Here is an 8,155-nt window from a genome sequence, read left to right as displayed (position 1 = left end):
GTTGGAATCCTTCCTTGTCTACAGCTACACATTTAATTTTTTTTCCTTATTCTTGTCTGAAGGTTTTCATTTTTTCGAATGGCATAAACTTCCTTAGCCATTCACCCTTTTTCTATCTTCATAGGCATTGGCAGGTCAGTCATTATTCTCTTCTTGGAGAATATGGCACAGGACAACACCAGTTCCATATCTACCCAACAACTGAACTCTATTATAATGGGTGCTGGATCATGCGTTTTAGTAGGAGTTCTGTGTGCATTTACAACCACATCGTGTACTCTTTGCATGTTGATATCCAAGTCTTCCAACTAGAACATGAGGTTTTATTATCTTTCACGTTTTTCAATGAGAAGGAATTTCCCATCCAGATGTTAAACTGACTCCATTATCTTCTAATTTGGGGTCTGGAGCTCTTGCTGTCAATCTTTCTGCAGATTTAACACTCTCTCGTCACTAAAATCAAGGCTTTTCTCAATATCAGTGATTTTAAGTTTCTTTGCTTTAGTCTGCCTTAGTAGTCTGACGTTCTGACCTCATTGTGTATAAGCAGTTTCTTATATCAATCAAAATTGAATCTATCTTCCTGTCCATAGCCTGACATTTTTTTGTTGTTGCTTTATTATGAAGTTCATCGAACATTTTCTGCAGCAACAACTTTTCAATGGACATTTTCGTGTCAATTTCATGCACATATTCAGCACAAACGTTAGGCACCCATCATATGGGAGTAGTCCTAAAATTAAGTTAGCATGCCATTTTCTCACGAAGGTAAATAAATTTCTTCGTAAATGGAGGGTGGGGGAATTGTTAAAGGGACAGTACCCAGCAGAATTTCATTCCACACACACTTTCATAATTTTCGTTGCGATAGCTGACCTTTACAGTTTAGTTCCCATTCAACGGTTTGCTTTCCAAAATAAAAATGAGTTACACTGTGGTCCAGTTAAGCTGTTCGCTTACGATATACCTTACCAGGCGAGACAAACAAATTGTTTCCCACCATGGCAAAACGGAAGGCCGAAATTCGAAATCTCTTCGCAGCGCATTCCGAAAATCAGGGGAGTGCGTAGATATCCAGGAAATACGGGACTTTACTAAATCCAGAAGAGTTGACAGACTTCAGGGTGACTTATCAGCTATTGAAATCTCAAGAAGTCCGTAAGAAAAAAGTTGAACTGCTAGCAAAGTATCAGAGACAGGGAAGGCCTTAGCCAGAGGTTATAACAGAAAAACATTTGATAATTGTAGGGATCTCAGTTGGTCTTGGATCATCATCAATCTCTAGTGAAACTGTTGCTGACTTTATGTTACAGCAGATGCTAGAGCAATGAAGAAAACACTACTGCAGGCTGCTAAACACTTGCACAGCCTCAACAGCTAGCTGCACCTGCTCAAAGAATAACCATTGGTCCACGAACGAAGTTCTAGGCAGATTCAGCACTTAAGAAATCAAACATTGAGGATGCAGACGCGATATGTTATATCAAAAAATGAAAGCAGGAGACGATGGCTGCGTAACGTAAGAAACCAGGTTTTTAAAAATTCCTAATGGAAGACATGCAACATCCCTGATCATTGGGAAAAGGGTATTAACATGCCAGTCTATGAAGGGAAGCACACCAACACGGGAATGTAGCAAATAAAAGCAGCATTACTTTGTATTCTGTTCCGTAAAGACCTTCACCACTATCTTCCTAACCCGAATGTAGGACCGTTTAATGGAACTTTGGAGGAAAGAAAAGAATGGCTTTACACCAGAAAGGTCAACCATTAGCAGTATCTATATGCTCAACAAATTTGAACAAACCCAGAGGGAATTTAATTCAACCACTCAGGATAGCATGCGTTGGACTAAAACTGCCTTTGATCGAGCTGCAAACTGACTTCTGCTTAAGAGCATAGGACTCATTGCGAGGATCGTCAACCAATGAAAGCTGTTTGTGCTGTTACAGTTATGTGTATTTAATTTGCATTGTGTGTTGGCTTTTGTTCGTGATTATATATAATTTGTATTGTGTGATTGGCCTTCATCCTTAATTGAAGGTAGTAGTTGGACTTACATGTCCAATGCCACGTAGGATAAACATGTTAACTAAGATCGAGTAATGATTGCAGCCTTGATGCTGATCTTATAATTTTCTAGAAACAAATCTTGTTTACAGATCGATGAAAATTTATATTAAAATGACAGAGTAGTAGGGATCTATATAAGAACTGTTGACCCTCATCTTGGTTCTCAAATTGTGTCTTTGATTTCATATCTAGATCGATTAAATTGGAATTACTTATTTCTACCCTAGCATCCGAAGTGAAATCACTCTTATTGCTGTGTTCAGTTTTAATTTAAGCGGAGTTATTTAAACTATTTACCGAAAATACAAAGTGCTCATAATTAATTTCAGACTCAGTCACTATTTTGGGGATTATTATGAATTTATTCAAGGTCATTTTGGATTATATCATTATGATCTATCAAGAATGTTGGCACATTTGCACATTCGAAATTTTTGACATCAACACTTTGAAAATTGGAATTTATTTTGGGGCACCGCTGGAATTCATTCAGAAAATTCTATGCCTTTGTACTTGGTATAGAACTTATATGACTATTTGTGATTAAATTCATGATATTGTAAGTTCTTTGTGTTCTAGGGAAATAAAGTATTTGTTGAATTTTACAAAACTTGTTGTGTTTGCTCTTTTTTATATTTAGTTTAAGTTAGAGGACACGTAATAAAAAAGACACCAAAGTTTCCTTACTCCTGCATGTATAGACTACGCACCAACGTGTGTGTATATCTATCTATCTGTCTGTCTGTCTGTCTGTTTGTCTGTCTATCTATCTATCTATCTCTATACATACATATATGTATGTATGTATGTATATATATATATATATATATATATATATATATATATATATATATATATATATATATATATATATATATATATGTATATATCTACTTTTTGGTCTTCACTCTGATTTTGTTGTGAGCTAGAATTCTAGCGGGTGGGGGTAGTCTAGTGAAAGATCATCAGTTAATTGAAAACGGTGCCCGATGAGTAAACGATATACAAAGGAGTTGGCAGATGCTGCGGAATGAGACAATACTAAAGATCAGTGCTACGAATTAGGGGAGGTAACTATAAAAACAGGCAGACCAATTTTAGGGAAAGTCCTCTTCCCATTTTTCCTTTTAGAGTAGCTACTTGTCACCGATAGTTTTAGTAGCAGGCAGATGTATGTGACATGGGAAGGGCGAGTGAGGTTCGTGAAATGAAATTATGTTAGACCTATTAGTGATCGTAATTGGCTAGTGCGTTAGCGCGTGCAAGCATGTGAGTTTGTGTGTAAGTGTGCGTGTTAGAACTTTGTAAGGAACAGGTATTCTTCAAACATTTTACATCGACGTCTGCCAGTCTAGTTGAGGAGGAGAGAATGTTGCATCAATTCAGGAATGCGAATATTTTTGAAGACTTTGTGTTTGATAGTATTTCGCCCCTGAAATATATTTGCAGAACTTTCGTTAAATAATTTCTTATCAATTATTATCTCTTTTGAAGGGCATCTGGCACTCCATATTCCGAATTCGGTTATATTTAACAAAGTTCACACCTAGCCTCAAATATAAAAAACTAATGGTTTTCATATACTAAGTACTTTTGAGCTGAAGTCGACCAGTAGTTTCCTGCTTTTCTTTAATCGGTGAGTTTGGTGAAGATACACTTACAAGGCCAAGTGAAAGAAGGTGACGTTCATTTTCTTGAACGAAAATTTAAAGTAATCAGCAATTCAAGCTGCAGATGAGTGTTGATAAAACTGACGCCATTCTGATCACAACACAAGGACTTTCTCATTCACGTCCTTTACCTCGAACAATAAATATCAGCAACACGAACATTAAATTCACACAATCAGTACGAAACCTAGGTGTCACTCTGGACAGTACTCTCACATTGTACCAACATATCATGAACATATGCAAGGCTGCATATATTGAGCTGAGACGCATCAGCTCAATTCGCAAATATCTTTCAGCTGATGCCACTAAAACACTTGTGTGTTCATTAGTTCTTTCAAGACTGGACTATTGTAACTCAATTCTGTCTGGTTCATCTCAATATCTGCTGCAGAAACTTCAACAAGTTCAAAACACAGCTGCTCGGATCATACTTAGAGTACCACGATCAGAGCACACCTCAACGCTGCTCTGTACCCTACACTGGCTATCTATTCGATCCAGAATCAAACACAAAATTTGTTCTCTGTGCTACGTTTCACTGTCGGACTCTAGTCCAACATACCTATCCGACCTCACCCATGTGTACACACCAGCGAGATACTTACGCTCCTCTTCTGACAATCGTATACTCATTATTCCCACTATGAAAACAAAGTCATATGGACAGCGTTCTTTTGAATACCAGGGCCCAGCAACGTGGAATGAATTGCCCACTGAACTTAGACACAAAGGCACAGTGATCACATTCAAGAGAGCTCTCAAAACTCACTTATTTCGACTGCAAGAACAAACTTAAAGACCTAATCATGTTTCCTACCTTAAATATTCTCAGCATTTGTTTATAATGTTTTCTAATTTCATGGTGTTTGTTTTTGTAATCATATCATTATGTTTTTTATCTTATAGGTGTTGTCTAATGTTGTAAAGCGCTTAGAGCTTCTTAAGATTAGGCGCTATATAAAGTCCTCGTTATTATTAATACTGCTTGTTCAAGTCAATTTGATTTAGGGTTCCAGACGTTTCTCACAGTATCATCTTTTCCGTAGGCTATGAGGATTCAGTACACAAGTGAATCGGTAATTTGCTAGATATAAGGAACAATATATAAACGATAAGAAGAATAATCTTTATTGGACATGTTTTCATTAAATCACTGTTCTCATTAAATCACTGTTCTTATGAAATCATTGTTCTTATGAAATCATTGTTCTTATGAAATCACTGTTCTCATTAAATCACTGTTCTTATGAATTCAATGTTCTTATGAAATCATTGTTCTTATGAAATCAGTGTTCTTATGAAATCATGAAATCATTGTTCTCATGAAATCATTGTTCTTTTGAAATCCATGTTCTTATGAAATCATGTAATAATTGTTCACATCAAATCATTCTTCTTAAGAAATCGTAGTTCTCATGAAATCATTGTTCGAATGAAATCATTGTTTTATTGAAATCATTGTTCTAGAAGGAGTCAGCTGACAGGAAAACTTAAAAGGTTAGACTTTGGTAGTTTTTGAACGTGAATAATGGTTTCAAGTAAAAATGTTTTCGTAATAATTTTTCTTTTATTATCAATAATGGTTTTTGCATAGCCACACCTGTCCAAGGACATACATGGAACACAACGGAGAAAAGATAAGCAAGCAAACGAAAAAGAGAGAAGAAAAGAAAAGATTAAACGCAGGAAAACAGTTTTTGGATGCAGAAGTTTAGTTTTAAAATTCAAAGATTCAAATAATGTGACAATCCGTATTAACATTTTGACAGAGAAATCAGTTTGATTCTATACATTATTACATTAATAACAGTCTAAAATCATAGTCAGGTCAAAGACGGTCTTTCATATCAACTGTTCTTTATTACAAAGTAGACCTAATAGAAGTTGGTTTGGCTTAAACAATATTTACTTCAGCAAAATGATAACAAGGAAATTATTATTGGCACTCAGAAGAATAAAAACAGTATAAAGATTCATCTCTTCTAAAAATCAATTCTCTTATTCGGATGAGAGGAGAAGGTGTATCAATAGGAATTGTAACAGTAGTATAACAAGGAGACGGAGGAATAGGTGTTGAGCCTGGACTCGGATTAAGCACTTGGACCAGGGGGGCCACGAGGACCAGGAGAACCCGGAAGACCATCAGACCCAGGACGACCTCGTTCACCCCTTGGACCAGTAGAACCAGGGAAACCTTTAATGCCTTTAAAACCTTTGTCACCCTTTTGACCTAGAAGACATGGAATGTAAAATTATCATTGATGTTCTCATCATCTCATCCACAAAATCATCTCATCCTCAAAGTCATTATCAGCATGACTTAGCTGTAGATATATAACATGAAATTGGACAGAGAGTTAGAATGCACTCGAAGCAGGATGCCGATTGTGTTTGGATGTATCTATAATTCGGTCTAAGCAAGAATTGAAGCCGAGGCAAATAAATTTAGCGCTTAGCTTACTTTACAAGCCCAATGCATTTCTATTTAGAAATGCAATGAATATATCTTACACATTATAGTTTTAAAATGATGGATTTTAGCGCTTAGATTACTTTACAAGCCCAATGCATTTCTATTTAGAAATGCAATTTCTATTTAGAAATGCAATGAATATATCTTACACATTATAGTTTTAAAATGATGGATTTTAGCGCTTGGATTACTTTACAAGCCCAATGCATTTCTATTTAGAAATGCAATTTCCATTTAGAAATGCAATGAATATATCTTACACATTATAGTTTTAAAATGATGGATTTTAGCGCTTAGCTTACTTTACAAGCCCAATGCATTTATATTTAGAAATGCAATGAATATATCTTACACATTATAGTTTTAAAATGATGGATTTTAGCGCTTAGCTTACTTTACAAGCCCAATGCATTTATATTTAGAAATGCAATGAATATATCTTACATATTATAGTTTTAAAATGATGGATTTTAGCACTTAGCTTACTTTACAAGCCCAATGCATTTCTATTTAGAAATTCGATGCATGTTATCCATTAAAACTAGGATGATTTCAGATGGTACGTATGTCTCGAAACATAATGATTTTGTAAGAAGGGTATCTTTGTCTACGGTCAATTTTTATAATCATCGAAGGGATAATGTTTCAGTCAGTAATAATGCAAAGGAAGGTTTACCCCAAATTATGGCAGACACCTATTTTCAACGATGTAATTGTGACTGGAGCTGAAAATTTATATACGTATGTTTAACACGTTGAAATGACGGCTAACGTGGAAGTCACGTGATTAGTCTCTTAGATGTAGAAGACTGAGAAGAGTTGGTTTGCTGTTCTGTGTCTTTGTAATTATTCGTGCTCATCACACATTTTCTCACCCATGCGACTGAGAAATGTAGCTGTTTTGCTAATCTTACCAGTTGTATCAGTCATGGTAACAAAAACATAGTAACTTAAGGTAAATCCATCTTTGAGAACACAACATACAAAAACATTTCGAGAGAGACAAAGATCTGAATACGATGTCAAGCTTTTTGGTAGTATGCTAGCTCGTTCCACACAGCATGGTTAATTGTATCCTATATGCAGGCCTAGCTCAATACATTTTCAGGTTAGCGTCATTAAATGTAGCTAAACCTACGCAACTAGTTTTAAATACTTCGTGTGAAACAAATTATATACTGTTAGCTGACCTGAAAAATGACTGCTACATATAGGATAAAATTCTCAATGCTGTGTGAAATGAACTATGACAGATGAATCTATTGATGACTCATGAATTAACATATAGCAATTATTAGATTTTAGCTTTTATCCTGTTTGTTTTTACCGGGAATCTGTACACCGTACAAAAGCGAGATAACATTCTGATGAAGGTCAATCCATCCTAACTCATAAATCAATATTACAGATGAATGTCTCTAAAGTTGATGTCAACTTATTAACAGAGAAACATATTCATATACAATATACAGAACTTACCTGTTTGTCCTTGTACCGGATTTAAACTAAGAATTGACACCAGGAGGATAAGAACTAATGGTATCTTCATTTTTCTGCTGTTTCTATCTGAAAATAAAATCAAGGCTCTATTTTATATTGTTTCTAAAATATTAAATACTTCCTAAAGCCAAGTCTAATTGAAATATACTCTCATATGACTCTGAAGAATGTCGCGGAGCGAGAATCTGACCAAGGTTTGTACGAGCATTCACATTTGAATGTTATTGAATGTTATTCATATCACTTTTATCTGAGAAATAACTGTGAATTACACCATTTATACTGCAAATACCGTTAGCACATTTTACATATAACTGACAATTGTAAGCATATTAACAGTGTAATTTAAATATAGAATAGTTTTTTGAAAAGGCGGGAAATTGGTACCTCTTTCAAATATTCATCGAGTTAGTGTCAGTCTGATGATTTGCAATCT

At 35.2% G+C, this 8,155-nt stretch overlaps 1 long non-coding RNA gene across 1 annotated transcript; it reads right to left on the bottom strand.

The window, feature by feature from the left end:
- Positions 1–5,334: 5,334 nt before the first annotated feature.
- Positions 5,335–7,779, bottom strand: LOC149775092 (uncharacterized). The gene is made up of 2 exons (XR_016416464.1): positions 7,699–7,779; positions 5,335–5,976 (listed from the first exon to the last, which is right to left on the bottom strand). It is a non-coding gene; the product is annotated as an uncharacterized LOC149775092 (long non-coding RNA).
- Between the last annotated feature and the right edge of the window lie 376 nt (positions 7,780–8,155).

The sequence above is a fragment of the Sinohyriopsis cumingii genome, chromosome 19, assembly GCF_028554795.1.
Source record: "Sinohyriopsis cumingii isolate HCF-2022 chromosome 19, ASM2855479v2, whole genome shotgun sequence".
In the NCBI taxonomy this organism is placed as follows: domain Eukaryota; kingdom Metazoa; phylum Mollusca; class Bivalvia; order Unionida; family Unionidae; genus Sinohyriopsis; species Sinohyriopsis cumingii.
Note: the sequence above shows the minus strand (reverse complement) of the source record. Positions and strands in the feature narration are given on the sequence as shown.